The sequence below is a fragment of the Meriones unguiculatus genome, chromosome 16 (assembly GCF_030254825.1).
Source record: "Meriones unguiculatus strain TT.TT164.6M chromosome 16, Bangor_MerUng_6.1, whole genome shotgun sequence".
Taxonomy (NCBI): Eukaryota; Metazoa; Chordata; class Mammalia; order Rodentia; family Muridae; genus Meriones; species Meriones unguiculatus.
Window position 1 is genome coordinate 43,045,446 of NC_083363.1, and position 18,110 is coordinate 43,063,555.

Genomic DNA, 18,110 nt, shown 5'->3' on the forward strand with positions numbered 1-18,110 from the left:
AAACTGACCATACACATGGCCACAAAACAAGCATCAACAGATATAAGAAGATTGAAATAACCCATTGCATATTATCAGACAACCATGGATTAAAGTTGAAACTCAACAACAACAGAAAGCCTGCAAACTCATGGAAACTGAGAAACTTCCTACTCAACTGGGTCAAGGAAGAAATAAAGAAAACAATTAAAGGCTTTCTACTATTCAATGAGAATGAAGACACAACAAATTAGCTGAGAAAGAAATTATGCAATCTACACTCTTCACAGTAGCCACAAATAATATAATGTATCATGGTGTAACTCTAAACAAGCATATGAAAAACCAAGCAAATGACAAGAAATTTAGGTCTCTGAAGAAAGAAACTGAAGAACCTATCAGAAGATAGAAAGATCTCCTATGTTCATGGATCAATAGTATTAACACAGTAAAAATGGTCATCCTATATAACCGAGAATCCCTGCCCAGATATAGCCCATCGCAGCTCAGTATCCAAGTGGGTTCCCTAGTTAGGGGAACAGAGACTGTCTCTAACATGAAATCAAAGGCTGGCTCTTTGACCTCCCCCACCTCTCAAGGGAAGAGCAGCCTTGCTAGGCCACAGAGGAGGACACTGTAGCCAGCCCTGAAGAGACCTGATAAGCTAGGATCAGATGGAAGGGGAGGAGTACCTCCCCCATCAGTGGGCTTAGAGAGAGGCAGGAAGGAGATGAGGGAGGGAGGGTGGGGTTGGGAGGGAATAAGGAAGGGGGCTATTGCTGGGATACAAAATAAGTAAGCTGTAATTAATATAAAAAATAGAATAAAATAAAATAAAATAAAAGGTCATCCTACCAAAAGCAATCTACAGATTCAATGCATTCCTCATCAAAATGCCAACATAGTTCTTTACAGATCTTTCAAGAACAAGTCTAAACTTCATATGGGAAAAAAAAAAACACAGAATACACAGAATAGCTAAAAGAATCCTATAAAATAAATGAACTTCTGAGAGGGGTATCTCCATCCCTGACTTCAAGCTATACCACAGATCAATAGTAATAAATGCAGCATGATACTAACATAGAAATAGATGGGTTGATCAATGGAATCAAACTGAAGACCCAGAAATAAACGCACACACCTATGCCTCTTCTCTGAGGACTAGCTTTCATGGAATACCATGCATGCCTAAAAGAAAAAAAAAAAAAAAAGAGGCAACCAACTGCCCCAACCAGTTATGATACCTATGAACCACGTCAAGAACCACCATGGAATGAGAAGCACATGGGTTCAAAAATGACACACACACCTTCACAGTAACCAAGGGCTCTGTAACTGGGCTTAATGGCCTGCTCAACAAAAGGGACACCATGCTTGGTATTGAAAATATAACAAGATATCCATCTTGGTGAAACCATGGTTATTGGAGGATAATCTGTAACCACAAATTTACTAAACTAGCATAATCTCTAAGAACAATCCATAAAAATGTGTCCTTTTATCCGAAGTTTAACTGAAGTCTTCATTCTTCATCAATGAATATTCTCTTTGTAACACATGAAGACCACTACAGAAAACCACATCCAATCAAAATGCAGAGTTGTGGAGCCCAGCCTCAAGGGATTCATCTACAAGACACTCCCACACCTAAGGCTTAGATGACATTGTGGGAAAGGGGACAGAAAGACTGTAAGAGCCACAAGATCAAGGACTTTGTTTTAAGGTTGTGTGTTCTAATAACATCAAAAGCAACACCATAAAATTTCCTCAACATGACCACCAAAATAAGGAGGACACCAATGAACATGCTGACCTGCATAGGAAAAAGGCCCACAAATCCTCAACCCGACACAAAGAACTACAGGCAACTGAATAAAGCTGGGAGCAGGAGAGGTGGCTCCTCCCAGGGTAGAGCACACCAATGATTGTCCAGTGCCAAAAATCTAGCACTGAAATATACATACAAGTAACATTATATTGACTTAACAAGTTAAGTTTAGTAATAGATATCTGTATATATATTTAGTAATATATATATATATATATATATATATATATATATACAAATACATATATATATGCAGTACCCTGCAGTACCCACTGATGAAAAAGAGGCCATGAATTTGAAGGAGAGTGGGAAGGGGTATATGGGAGGATTTGGAGAGAGGAAAAGGAAGGAGAGATGTTGTAATCAATATAAAATCTTAATATAGCAACAACAAAAAGAAACACGCATAAAGGAGGAAAAAAAAAGAAATTTCTTTCATGATCACTGTGGATCCAGTCACCCTGGAAACACAATGTCATCACTTGGCAAAATGACACTGAAATCGCTCAGAGACCCAGTCTATTAGTTTGCCTCTCTGTTGCTGTGATCAAACACTGACCGATACGAACCTGGGGAGGAATGTGTGTAAACATCTTCCAGGTTACGGTCTAGCAGGGCAAGAGCTCAGGGAAAGGACCTGGAGTGGGGAAACGACTCAAGAAGCATGGAGAATGTGGCTTGCTGGCCTCGTTTCCATGGCTGCTCAATCTGCTTTCTTATACAACCCAGTTGTATACCACCCACAGCAGGATGGGCCCTTAAACATCAATCATTATTCAAGAAAATGCCCCACGGCCAATCTGATGGAGGCAATCCAGAGTGAGTCTGGTTTGGGTCATGTTGAAGAAAACTAACAAGTACACTCAGGAAGGAAATTCTTGAAAGTCAATATTTAAAAAAAAAATTAAGTCATATAATTAGTACAGGACAACTCACTGGTTTCCTTTAGGATCAACTTTACGAACCAATAAAGGCTGGATAGATGGTTCTGTCAGTAAAATGCTTGCAACGCAAGAGTGAGGACTGGGGTAGAGTCCCATCTCCAGCACCTACATTAAAAATAATAGTAAGCAGGCAAAGCCTGTGATCCATCCCACTGTTGGGGAACTGAAGACAGAAACCCTGGAGATGATTAGCCAAACAGCCTAGGCTACTTGGAGAGTCCAGAGCCAATGAGAGCACCTGTCTCAAAAATCAAGGTAGACAGGTAGAGCTGAGAAGCTGAATTAGGTAGGGTTACCACTACTGTGATGAAACACCATGACCTGGGAAAAGGGGTGTATTTTACTTTGAATTCCACAAAAGAGTTCATCAAAAGCAGGTAAAGCAGGAACTCAAGCAGGGCAGATTCTTGAGGCAGAAGTCGATGCAGAGGCCATGGAGGGGTGCTGCTTACGGACTTGCTCCCCACAGCTTACTCAATCTGCTTTCTTTCAGAACTGAGGACCAGCGCCACATCTGAACCAGAATCCATAATGGGATGGACCTCCCCCCATCAATCACTAATTAAGAAAATGCCCCAAATGCTTACCTACAGACCCATCTTATAGAGGCATTTTTTTTTCAACTGAGGCTCCCTCCTCTCTGATAACTCTAGTTCATGTCAAGTTGACATAAAACTAACCAGGACAGGAAGCACACCTCTGCTTACCCTCTGAGCTGCACATCACACATAGTCAAACACGAGGGCTTGCACACACAACACACACACACACACACACACACACACACACACCACACACACACAAAGCTTCAGGGCAAATAATCTCCCACCAAATCTTCCTTTCAGCCACCTCAGATTATATTTTCTGTGGTTCTTCTCTTCAAAATACAAAATGGCATTTGCTCTAATGTGTTGGTCTCAGAAACACCTAGGTTAGAAATCTCTGGTTTGCTCTTGTTACCTTTAAATTATTTTTCTTCCTTGTATTTTGTTTTTCTTATATCCAAAGAGAAGCATAAGTTGCAAAGATTAAATGTCAGCATAGGATCCAATACACAGTAGATGTTGATAAACAGTAATTGTCCCTGTTGGTGCTTCTATCAATACAACTTATTCTAATTAGATGCCAAACTATAGGTACATGCATGCATATGTTTACAATTCTTACTATGAAACTAGCACTGCTTACCATGCAGAAGCAATTTTGCAAGTTACCTTAAATTTAGAACAGTTTCAATGTACGTGTTGCCTTCCTGTATATGTAACAGTAATAATGACGGTATAATGTGACCTACTTTGAGACATGTATCACTGTTAACTGTAAGTTAAATGCCACAATTGCAAACGGTGTATCAAAGAGTGGCATTTCACAGAATTCAATGTTTACATTAATATTCTTGTTATCAATGCAGTTTATGGTACAAATCTCTTGATGCTCATCAAAACTTTGTGTGGCTTTTTAAAATGACAGCTTCAGTGGCATGTTTAACTAATTGTCTGAGGAACTCCACACTATGTTCTCAATCTCGCAACCACAGGACACTGCTAGGAGTAACTATGGCAACTACTTTGGAGCCTTACAATCACAACAAATTAAGAGTGGACATTGTGACAGGAGGCGTAGGCAAGGACCCTTACCACAGACCACAGACAAGCTCAGAGACAGATGGTGATTGCGTGGTTACCTGTGCTGATCTGTGTGATTAGCACAAGATGAAGTAATGTCCTGACGATGCCTGACAAGCACTTACATGAAAGGAGAGGCGAGACAGAGGAGCTGTATGCTTCCAAGAAAGAATGGAACTGAAAACTCTTAAGAGACTATGTTTCATTTCCTGCCACCTTCACATATAAACATATCTGACCTCTTATTAAAACAGAAAATTAATTTTCACTGACTAATTTTAATCCCCAATAAAAATGTAATAGCTAAGTAAATGTTTTGTTTTTTTTTTTTTTTAATCTCTACAAGCCTCTGTAGGTTAATGTTATTTACTTAGTATCTCCTGGAGTTACTTGTTGCTGCTCTGAGGACTATAATTTATTAACTTGTATGTGTAAAAGCCCAGAACCCACCTGCAGGGTTGAGCAACTTAGATCATCAAGGAGGTTTAATGGTGACTGAATCCATAACAGTGGTGTGGTTTCATTTTTTTTTCCTCTCTGAATCCATTTGATTGAGCTGTCTTGTAAAAATAAAAAGCATCACTAAATGTTACTACGCTGAAAATACTTTTGAAAGAGAAATTAAATGTTTTGTAACTTTTTATTGATTCTTTGTGGATTTCACATGATGCACCCCAATCTCACTTATTTATCCTTTGCCCTTGTTTAATCTCTTTGCCCTTGTAACCTCTTCCTGAGAAGAAAACAAAAAGTAATATTAATTAATTAATTAGTTAATTAATTAAAAATGAAAATATCTTGCTGTGAAAGCTGTTTTGTGTCATAGTATGTCACACAATATAGCTTTTTGCCCAAATAGCTTTACTTCCAAATATTTCTTGCAATGAGTCATTGGTCTGTTCAAGACCTCTGGTTTCTACCCTATCAAAACTGAATCCTCACCTCTTCTTGGATTTCTGTTCTTGTCCTCTGCTCTGGAGATCTGGAAGCTTTGGATCTGTAAGGCCAGCAGTTTACAGATGGGGTAGATGTTGGGTGGGCCAATTCAAGCTCTGGATCTAGGCCTGGGTGGAAGCTGGGTTGGTCAGCTGCCATCTCTCCTGTGCCCATGCCACCAGGGCCACCTCTGCTTTAATGCCCAAGCAAGATGTAGGGCCACTCTCCCACGTGTACCATAGGTGTGGGGCTGGGCCAGCTCTCCTGTACCCACAACATGAGGGCCAGCTCTCTCATGCTGCCCAGTTTCAGGCAGGGCCAGCTCAGCACAATGGCAGAACAGCAACATGACCTCAGGTGGCAGCCCAGACGAGGGACATGTGCATGGCTTCTGGTGGTAATACTGGCTTCAGACAGCAACACAGACCCAGACTGTAAGAAGCCAGACATGGCTTCCAGCAGCACTATGGGCTCAGATATCATCATGAGCTCGGGTGGCAGCCCACACCATGAACATCATAGGTGTCTTTCTGCCAGCCACCCACCACATTAAATACTTTTTTATTTTTATTTTTTTTATCAGTTACATTTTATTAAATCTGTATCACAGCCGTGTCCCGATCCCTCATTCCCTCCCAGTCCCTCCCTCCCTCCCTCATCTCCACCGTGCCCCTTTCCAAGTCCACTGATAGGGGGGACCTCCTCCCCATTCATCTGATCCTGTTTTATCAGGTATCTTCAGGACTGGCTGCAAAGCCCTCCTCTGTGGCCTAACAGGACTGCTCCTCCCTTCGGAGGTGGGGAGACCAAAGAGCCAGTCATTGAGTTCCTGTTAGAAATAGTCCTTGTTCCCCTCACTTTGGGAAACCAATTGGTTACTGAGCTACCACAGGCTACATCTGAGTGGAGGTTTTAGGTTATATCCATACATGTTCCTTGGTTGAATGTCAGTCTCAGAAAAGACCCTGTGCCCAGATATATTTGGTCCTTGTGGAGCTCCTATCCTTTCCCCATCAGACTAACTCCCCTTCTTTCTTATGATTCCCTGTACTCTGCCAAAGGTTTGGTCATGAGTCTTTGCTTTGAAAACACTGCTAGTTAGAGTCTTTCAGATGCGCTCAGTAGACTCCTGTCATACGTTCAATGCACATCCCATCTGTCTTTCTAAACGAGGATTGATCATCTTACCCCATGTCCGCTCAATTGATTATCGTTTTTAGGTGTATAGATTTCATTATGTTTATCATATCTTATAGGTCTATATAAGTGAGTATATCCCATGTTTGTCTTTCTCCTTCTGGGATATTTCACTCAGAATGATCTTTTCTAGATCCCACCATTTGCCTGCAAATTTCATGATTTCCTCCTTTTTGATTGCTGAGTAGTATTCCATTGTATAAAAATACCACAATTTCTGTACCCATTCCACCGTTGATGGACATCTGGGTTGTTTCCAGGTTCTGGCTATTACAAATAGAGCTGCTATAAGAGGACTTACTTAGTAACCTCTCCCAAACAGACCAGTATCATATCCAAGTCTTGCCTTATAACTTACAGTACAGGTCTACTTAAACAAAGAGTTTTCATAAGGACTTAATAAAATTATAACACATAGTATTCCTATCATGTCTTCTATATGTCAGATCCCAATGACCTCCTGCATAGATGCATGCATTTTGAAGTTGTTGAAAAAGACCAAGAGAGGCATGATGATATAAAACATTTCTATGTGTGTCAGTTGGAGCCAGACTTCTTCCGTGTTAGCATATCTCAAAGAGAAGGAATGAATGAGGACCCTAAGGCTTCCCCTGACTGAATGGCAGAAAGAAAGGCAAAATTCCTGTTACAAATCAATTTACTAGCTGTTGTTCATGCAGTGATTAGAAAGAGACTAGGAATAGCAAATACTTCAGAATCAGGCTAACCTATGTTACATGTGGAAAATACTTTCATACCTACTCATGGACTTTGTTATGAAATATTAATTCCATTGCTTGGGTTTGCCTTTTGCTTTACTTTGTTTTTGTTTGAAACAGTGCCATCTTCTCCAGATCAGATAGACCTAAAATTCACTCTGTACCCAAGGCTGGCATTAAACTAGCAAGAATCTTCCTGCCTCACAGCTCCAGATGGAATTGCAAGCATACGCCAGTATATCCATCTTACTACACAGCTTCAATATGCCAATGTAAGCTTTCAATTTTCAGCAATAAAGTCATTACACTAATAATATTGCCTTAATTGTTTGAAATAGCAAACTATAAATGAGTCAAGGAACAATCACATTTTCTCTTTTGGCTTTTTCACCGGTTACAGAGCATGCTCCAGCACCTGGCTTTCTGAGAAATTTTCTCTGATGCAGTTCTGTTTCTGAGGTGCTAGGAGACAGGCTGAGTCTCGAAGGCCTGGTGTTGGTAGCTGACAGTCTTTTATGCCAACCTGGAAATGGTGAATTAAAAAAAGAGGATGACAAGAGGAAGAGAGAAGCAAATGTGTGATGGTGCCTGGTTATATTTAAGTAGAAGGGGTGAAGCAGCTAAATGCAAGGTCTGACCCCAATCAGGTACTCAGGAGAACTGGGCCACTTTCACGAGAAAAGTATCTTCTCCCCAAGACAGTAAATTAGGGACTTTTCCTCCTATTCTGCCTAGTTACTTCTAGGTTAGCTACAGCATTGCACAAGCCTACCTGTGCCATAAGTAAACTCACAACCTTAGTCCATTATCCTTGTCAGTTTATGACTCCAACCAGCTGTGCCAGCTCCGTGTCTTCCAGTACCAAAAACACATGAAAAGTTTCCTGTCCTAGAATTTAAAAAGTAGAGATACCTCAGATCACCCTCAAAATCTAGACGCAGCAACTAAACAGGAAGAATTTTAAAGTCCTGAAACACAGTCAATAAGGATCATTGCCTTTGAGGAGCATAGTCAACACGACTTATTATATTTTTTTATATTTTAATAAAAAGACATGAATGACAATTGGCAAAACTTAAAATCTGGGCTGGAGAGATGGCCCAGTTGTTAAGAGCATTTGCTTCATAGGTGAGGACCAGAGTCAGATCCCCCACACCTGCACAAAAGGCAGGTGTGCATGCCTGTAATTCAAGTGCTGTGGGGTTGGGCTGGAGAAACAGAAGAGCCACTAGAGTTTGTTGGCTGACAACCTACTAAAACGTTTCTGGTCTTGTTTTTTATTGCTGAGTAATATTCCATTGTGTAGATGTGCCACAATTTCTGCATCCATTCCTCCACTGAGGGGACTCTGGGTTGTTTCCATCTTCTGGCTATTACAAATAAGGCTGCTACAAACATGGTTGAGCAAATGTCCTTGTTGTATACTTGAGCATCTTTTGGATATATGTGGTATAGCTGGATCTTGAGGAAGCACTATTCCTAATTGTCTGAGAAAGCGCCAGATTGATTTCCAAAGTGGTTGTACAAGTTTACATTCCCACCAGCAGTGGAGGAGGGTTTCCCTTTCTCCACATTCTCTCCAGCATGTGTTGTCACTTGAGTTTTTCATCTTAGCCATTCTAATGGGTGTAAGGTGAAATCTCAGGGTCATTTTGATTTGCATTTTCCTGATGACTAAGGACATTGAACATTTCTTTAAGTGTTTCTCTGCCATTCAGTATTCCTTTATTGAGAATTCTCTTTTTAGCTTTGTACACCATTTTTTAAATGGAATTACTTGATTTGTTGCTGTTTAACTCTTGAGTTATTTATATATTCTGGATATTAGTCCTATGTAAGATATAGGGTTGAAGATCCTTTTCCAATCTGTAGGCAGTCATTTTGTTCTGACAACAGTGTCCTTTGCTTTACAGAAGCTTTTCACTTTCATGAGGTCCCATTTATTGATTGTTGCTTCTAGAGCCTATGCTTTTGGTGTTCTGTTCAGGAAGTTGTCTCCTGTGCCATTGAATTCAAGGTTTTCCCCACTTTTTCTTCTAACAGGTTTAGTATGTCTGGTTTTATATTGAAGTCTTTGATCTATTTGGACTTTAGTTTTGTGCAGGGTGATAGATATGGATTTATTTGCATTTTTTTACATGTAGACATCAAGTTAGACCAGCACCATTTGTGGAAGATGCTATCTCTTTTCCATTGAATGGTTTTGGCATCTTTGTCAAAAATCAGGTGTCCATAAGTGTGTGGATTTATTTCAGGGTCTTATATTACTCAACAATAAAAAAACAAGGAAATCATAATTTTTGCAGGCAAATGATGAGAACTGGAAAAGATCATCCTGAGTGAGGTATCCCAGAAGCAGAAAAACACACAGGGTATATACTCATTCATAAGTGGATACTAGATATATGATATAGGATAAACCTACTAAAATCTGTACACCTAAGGAAACTAATCAAGAAGGAGAACTCTGGCTAAAATGCTCAATCCCCATTCAGAAAAGGAAAGAGGATAGACATCAGAAAAGTGAGAAAACAGGGAATAGGACAGGAGCCTACAATAGAGGGCCTCTGAAAGGCTCTACCCTGCAGGGTATCAAAGCAGATGCTGAGACTTATAGCCAAACTTTGGGCAGAGTGCAGGAATCTTATGAAAGAAGATAATAATAGTAAGACCTGGAGAGGACAGCAGCTCCACAAGGAGAGCAACAGAACCAAAATATCTGGGCACAGGGTTTTTTTCTGGGACTGATACTCCAACCAAGGACCATTCATGGAGATAACCTAGAACCGCTGCACAGAATAATTCATGACAGTTCAGTCTCCAAGTGGGTTCAATAGTAATGGGAATAGGGACTGTCTCCGACATGAAATGATTGGCCTGTTCTTTGATCACCTCCCCCTGAGGGGGGTTCAGCCTTACCAGGCCACAGAGGAAGACAATGCAGCCACTCCTGATGAGACCTGATAGACTGGGATCAGAAGGAAGGAGAGGAAGACCTCCCCTATCAGTGGATTTGGGGAGGGGTATGGGTGGAAAAGGAGGAGGGAGGGTGGGACTTGGAGGGGAGGAAGGAGGGGGCTACAGGGGGAAGATTCAAAGTGAATAAACTGTAATTAATAAAAAGAAAACAGTTTCTGGTCCTGTATTCAGTGGTAGAGTCTGCCTCCAAACAACCAGGCAACAAATGACAGAGGGGACAGATGCCTTTGTCCTCCTCTGGCTTTCACACACATGCCCATGTGTTTACTCACACATACATGCAAGCCGTCTCAGCATACTTAAAGCCACACACAGAAAGATTTAATTAAAATTAAAATCACCATATTTCTCCATCCTTATTCAATTAAGAGCCAATAGAGATAATTTCAGTTATAGCATGCGAGCTATTGCTGAGCTATTGGATGCTCTTGACTTCAAATATAAGTCAATTTTCAAGTGAGAATTCAGAGCGAAAAATAGATAAACAGGAATTTCCTTTCATAGATGTGAAAGGATACATTCAAGGCAATACTGTGCTTACTATGTGAAAACATATTTTTAGCATTTTATATAATAGCAGCTTTTGTAAATGTTGGAAACAGTCATTTTGAGGTTTTTCTCCCAGAAAAGGCAAGTCACTGAATTCCAGACATATCATGAGAACTGGTAACTTAATATTATTCATAATTAGATGTACTGATAGAGAGGTAGCCTTTTAAATTCTATAGCATTTGAAAAATCATCTACTTTTATCTATAAATATAAAACCCTACAAATCATCAAAGAATACATAAATGCACAGATGGAAAAAAGAGTTTAATCGTGTGTCGTTTGGAATGTCTTAATACGTTCAAGTTCTCCAGAGAGAGCAAACAAGATGTATATTTACACAGGTACAAAGACTTACTTTAAGAAATTACCCACAGGATCGGTGAGGTATGCAGATGCAGTTTGATAAGACAGGCGAGAGGCTGGAGTCCCAGGAAAGGGCTGACACTCTATGTGCAGACAGTGTGCTGGCAGAGTTCTTTCTTGCCTTGGGGACCTTAGTCTTTGTCCTGTGAAGGCCTTTAACTAATTGGATAATCCTCACAACATTATAGGTGATGATCTACTTCATTCAGAGTCCACTTGTTTAGCTGATAATCCAAGAAATGCCATCACTGAAACATTGAGAATGAAGATTGGTGAACTATTTATGCAAACTAGCCCAGTCAGATCAGTCATTAACTGGCCAACATAGCACTAGTTTAACCATCAGAGGAATGACTTTACAAGCAAAATGGTTGTTTATCTCAGCTCACAGGATAGACAAAACGTGACACTGGGTGACAACAAGCCCTCATACTAAGTGTAGCACTCAGGTTGCATGACCAGACAGACAGCCCCTATACCCTATTGGTGTACATTCTCCCATTTTTATTTTCTTTTGGGTCGTGTGATTTTGTTTGCTTGTTTGTTTTGCATAGCTGTATGGTTGGGTTTTTGCCCAACCGTACATACATACTTTGTGTATGTATGTGTGTGTGTGTTGTAGGCATACATATTCAAACATGAGCACAGAGACATGTGTACATGTGGAAAAGTATGGGCCTGGGTTGACATTAGGTGTCTTTCTCAATTGCTCTCAACATTTTAAAGGAAGGACTTTAACTGACCCAGTGCTCACAATCTGAGTTGATCTAGCTGGTCGGCTTGCTCCAACTCAGTTTCTATTTCTTCACCCATGAACTTGTAGATGAACTGCTGGACTTGCTGGACCTTTATGTAGCTTCTGGGATCTAAACTCAGGACCTCATGCTTGCATAGCCATGACTTTCCCTGCTACACCAGCTCCCCAGCCTACTCCTGGTTTCTAAATAGCTATTTCACCATTAAAGAAAGAGAGAAGATACAAGACAAATTGAACGCTCCTGTCTACCATACAGTTAGAGTAAGATTAAAGAAGCAGGACACAGGACCTTCCACCACTTTTCCAATAATCTCACAAACACTCCAACCCTTAGTGATATTTACACATTCACCCTATAGTTTTTAGTGTGGAGTCTTCCATAGACCAATTTAAATACTGTTTTCTCCAGTATTTAAAGGAGAGAAAGCAGATAAAATTGATGCTGGAAAGCAACCTTCAAAACAGAAAATCAGAAAAATTCATTAATGATAAAAATTTAATAATGAATATAGATTATAACTCAATAAATACAATAATTCCATGTTGCATATAAATTAAAATGGATCTCCAAACCCATTGTGTTTACAGGTTTGTGTTTCTTAGGAATTGGTAAGAATGCATCACGTCTGGTTTCGTGTCAATGTGGGGACATTCTAGAATAAGTTTGATTACTCAACCCAAGAAACCCAGCTCCACCTTAAATACCGATTGAAAAGATAAATGGAATGATGAGGTCTGAAATGCATTGTAATGCCAGTTGAGTTAAAAATGAATTATGTCTTTGAGTGCATATGCATCTTATAATAATGGAAGCTTCCAAATATGATTTGAAAGTTTAACTTAAATACAACAATGTATAATAGTAATAGTAACAAATATGTGGACTGATAAGATAGAATATCAGATGAATATGAAGGAAAAAAAGGCAAGTTCAAAGAGCAATCTATCCAGTGGCCGGCAAAAGGGGATTTGTAATAATCTAGCCTAGAGGAAACAGAGGTAGAGAAGAGCTTCTGGGAGCTGATGTAATGACATCGATGACCAAAGCTGAACTTTAACAGAAATAAATTATGTGCTGCTTCTCCCTAGTCAAATCCAAAGCCTACAGGTTTAGTAGCCATGAGCTTATCAGCAGGCTTCAAAACATAAAAAGGGATTCGGGGAAACATCAAAGAACAACAGGGTTCCTTAAAACATGACTGTAGTGTCTAATCCAACTAGAGTGGAGGGTGCTTTGTGAAATGATGTGCCCTAACAGCTAGTCTGTGTGACACTTAAACTTCAAGTTAAGAAACTAGTATAGTTGTCAGAATGCAGCAAAAGAGACTTGAATGTGTGGGTGAGTGTGAAAGCGCATTTCCAGATATTCAGATACATCATTCCTGTTCAGGAAATATTGTGAGATGACACCACAGAAGAAATGATGATAGGTTGGCCAAATTTTTCAGCACCATCCTTTCCATAGTTTAAAGTAGTCAGGAGGGTCAGTTGACTGTCTAGGGAGATGTTTTTCTCATATCTTTTGCATATGAAAGAGTAATGTGCTTACTTTATTTCTTTTTGTGACTGTTCTTGGTAATGTATTGTAGAATTATCAGAAGAGGTGCTTGACTTTTCCAGATGGCTAAGGACTGGTGGATGTTGCCTTACTTCTCTCACATTTGTTCAATGAACAAAGAAGATTCTGAAGCCCTATGATCACAAACTAATGAGTATATGGAATCCAGAATCACCTCAGGAAGGACCACCGCCTTCCTGGCCAGGCAGCTGCACCTGTGTGACATTGTTATGATTTCAAGGAACTAAAGTTTCTGAATCAATCGGATAGATGTCGCCAGAATCTTAGTTCTCTTTAGTGGGTCACAGGACACCTGCGCTCTCAGCAGCCTTGGAAGTGCATTTCAGATCAGGGTCCTGAACAGAAGGAGCTGTAGAGTTAGCAAACGGTAAAGAGCAACTGTTACAAACTAGGTTGCTGTCGAATGTTTGTCCTAAGCTTCCCAGATCCGTTGAAATCTATATTGTATATAAATGTACATATAAAAGATGTAGATATAAAAGAATCTTCATTTTGGGTTGTGCTGAGCTTCAGTACAGAATGACTTTTGGTCAGTATTTTTCCAATGCACCAACAATACATCCAGACAGGCACAGGAATACTATGGAAAAAGAGCTATATTTCTAACCTAAGAACAGACATGATGCTATCTGTAGCTATTCAGATAGTCATTCAAAAAGAACTTTCCTTGAAAGTGATTATTTTTACATCCATATGCAAATATTTCAGCAAGATATGAGGTTTTCAGTATCTGTCTATATTGTTCAAACGATTTAACCAATAACATAACATGAGTGAGAGACAAGAAGACAATAAAGCCAGTCCTGATGAGACCTGATAGACTAAAGTCAGATGGAAGGGGAGGAGGACCTCCCCTATCAGTGGACTGGGGAAAGGGCATGGGTGGAGGAGAGGGAGGGAAGGTGGGATTGGGAGGAAATAAAGGAGGGGTCAACAGTTGGGATACAAAGTGAATAAACTGTAATTAATAAAAATAAATAAATAAAATTTTAAAAAGAAGATATTATACTTGTATGCATATAGAAATATCTTCCCTTGGGTGGAAGGACTGACTAAAAATAAAATTTGTTTTAAAAAAAAGAATGTGCTAAATAATAGGAAAATCAGGAAAGCCATTGAAAGATATTATATTATTGACAGAATGGCTTTAAACAAGCAATATGAAGTTGACCCCAAAATAATTATTTCTAATTCTTTTTATTGTAATGATCATAATTTTCAAGTCAGTTTTAAAATAAGATATATAATTTTTAAAATTGTGTCTTAGGTGGTTGGGCTCACTAGAAAGGAGACAGCAAGGCTTGAAATATCTCTCTAGGTAAAGGCACTTGCTTCCAAGCCAGTGGCCTAAATTTGATTCCCAGAACCCACATGACTGAAAGAGAGAACTGACTCTTACAAATTGTCCTTTGACCTCCATACATGCACCATGGCATGTGCCTGTCTGCACACACACAAACACAACACAGAAAACAAATCAATTACATAAACAAAATAGTTTTAAAGTTTTATTTTTATTTTATTTATGTGTGTGCAGGAGTACAGGTGCCCACAGAGGACAGAGGTAGCCGAAATCCCTGGAAGTGGAGTTGCAGATTCTTGTGACCTGCCCGTTGCGGGTGGGTGGAAACCAAACCTGGGTCTTCTACGAAAGCAGTTCACACTCTTAGCTGCCATGTTATGTCTTCAGTTAAACAAACAATTGTCTCTAAAGATCACAGGACTGCATGTTGGCTGGGGATCATGTTCCATCGGTAGAAGGCCAGCCTAACATGTTTAATCTTTCGTACCACAAAATGGAGAAGAAAAATGAGAGAGTGAAACTCTTGTGAAATTGTGTCTTTGAATAAAGTCTAAGTTACAATCTTGTGAGGATGTAAAGGTCACCTAACATGCAGAGATGAGGAACTGAGAAGACATTCCCAAAACACTGACTTCCCAGGATGGTAACGAGCCTTTATGAGAGATATCTGCAATAAATAAATAAATAAATAATAGGGGTTTAAGAATAAGGCTCAATGTCAATAACACTTTTCCAATAAATGAACTTGAGTGGCTTTGGTGAAGAGGAAGAGGGCTCAGTATAGCAAAATGTGCAACTGGTGTCCAGGATTGTCTAAGATAGTAAAGAGGAAATGTCTGAAAAAGCAGTGAAGCTCCCCGAACAATAAACACAGTAGCTTTTAAAAGATTCCTAGGGCTTTAGAGATGGATCAGTGGGTAAAGTACTTGCCACCGAAAATGAGGACCTGAGTTTGATTGCCAGTACTAACCCAAAATTCAATATAGCATACACTCCTGAAATCCCAGTACTGAGAAGGCAGAGACAAGAAGACCCTTCCAAGTTGGTGGTCAGTCAATATAGCTACATCTGGCTTCTACAAGCATGTTCCCACACATGCATATGTACCTGGACACACACACAGGAACAAATATTTACATGTACACATATACACAGTTTTTGTTTTGAAGGATTAGGGCATGCACTGGCTCTGGGTATTTCAATTGAATCAAGAAACAGAAGCTGTTAGGAAGATAGGGATGTTATGAATCTAGCTGCTTGCACACACAGAAATAGATATAAAAGATGCTCTCGTATGTTAGAGAATTGGAGGAAAAACAAAGCGATGAAATGATGTTACTAGAAACCCAAGAATACTAATGAAATGACACAGAAACTGAAATGCCCTACACATTTGGGGTCATTATTATAAACAAAGGTAAGGCATTTGGGAATTTTTGACAGTTTCATAAGGAAGATGGGCACTCACCTTAGGAGTGATATTATATAGAAATTCATGACTCCTTGCTTTATTATACCATTTTTCCTTTTATTTTAAGTGTCACCAATGACAAGTGAGTAGTTTTGGATTGTCTTTAGTCAGTCACCAAATATAACATTGTGTATGTACTAAATTCTGGATCGGCTAAGCTTTGATACTTCTGGAGAGCTTGATAATTTATGCTCTTTTATTTTAAGGTACCACCTCACGTAGCCCGAGCAGCCCCCACACTCCGTGAGTAAACTTGAATTGTTGATCCTCCTGTCCTCAGTTGCCAAACATTGGAACCAGAGGCGGGCATCACCACTTCTGGCTACCACTTTAATTAAATTAATTTCATCTATTTTCTTTGCCTTGAATTGTTGCATTTATTAAAAAGGCAAATAGGAAAGCCCTAACAAAAGTTAACAAATAATTTGGTAATTTAATTGTGCTTTGAAGAAAAAGAAAAAAAAAAAAAAAAACAGTCCTGTGCTTGTTTGAAAAAAAAAAAAAAGTATGATTGTCTTTGATGGCCTAAAATTTAAACAGGTGAAAGAAAGTTAATTGATTTTCATTGATTTCGGCCATGTCTTGAAAACAGGAAGGAGAGAGTGCCTTCTCCATGGCTCTGCTACACATGAGGATAGCTGCCAGTCAGAGCTATTGAACATTTCCAGAGGCGGCTCTGCCTCAGTGAGCAAAGCCATCATAAGAAACCAGCAGAGAGTCGTTCACTTTCTGCGGGGCTGGGAAAACAAAGGGCAAAGCATTAAACACACATAACAAACACTCCAAAAAGAGAAACTACAAAAAAGGAGCAATCAATCTCTGGAAAAAAAAAGTGATGTTTTTAAAGGTGAACTTCCTCACCTATTTGAAGATCCAATTTGCCAAATTATAACATGTGAAAATTACCGTGATCTGATATCATAACAAGTCATTGATGTGTGCTAGCACTAGTGTGTTTTTCTGATGCCTCTGCCTTTGTCTATTGTTCTTCAAGTGACTGCCTGATAATCCACACTCTTTATCTCCTCAAAGATCTCTTAAGGTCTAAAGAAATGAAATCCTTGGAGGTGTCATTGAAAGACATAAGATATGCAAGAGTGAACTTCTAACGTGAGTGACTGTTACACAGGCATCTTTTCCACTTGGGTGAGAAAAAAAAGAGCATCGCTCCTTTTGTGGTCCACCTGGCAGAGTTGGATCTTTGACTTGAATCTGACAGCCTGATCACAGCAAGGAGGGGTCTGGCCGTGGGAAGGGGCACCTCCTAATTAATGCCAAAAAGCAGCATTCCATCACTGAAACAAGGATGCAGTTTGGGCAGTACTTTCTCTCAGAACAAAAACAAAAGGAAGGTGGTGCCTCGTCTGTCAACTCTCTTAGTGATATCATGAAAAGCTGAAAGACCTGGAACTCTGTCTTAGGTACACACACACACACACACACACACACACACACACACACACTCATGCATTCAGGCATGTATGCACACACACACACACACGCACATGCTCACATACACACACAAATACACACACACACGTGTGCACACACATGGCTTTATAGCCTGCAATGTTATTGTTTTCCACTGCATCCCCAGTAGAAACAAAAAACTAATCATCCTTAATTGGATTCCTTTGCTTGCAAAAAAAAAAAAAAAAAAAAAAAAAAGCGCTAGTTTCCATGATAGAGGCCTCTCCTCTGTTCCAGGAATACTTATAAGGACGCCAAAGGTAACAGCTTGTGTCCTTAACTTTACACATATTTGAGAAAAGGTGAAAAAGTGTCAGTGTCCTGGTCATTTATGCAGCTGACACTGAGTGCTGTGGCTAACAGAGACGGGTCTCCAGGCAGTGTAGTCAATCACAGAAAACAGGT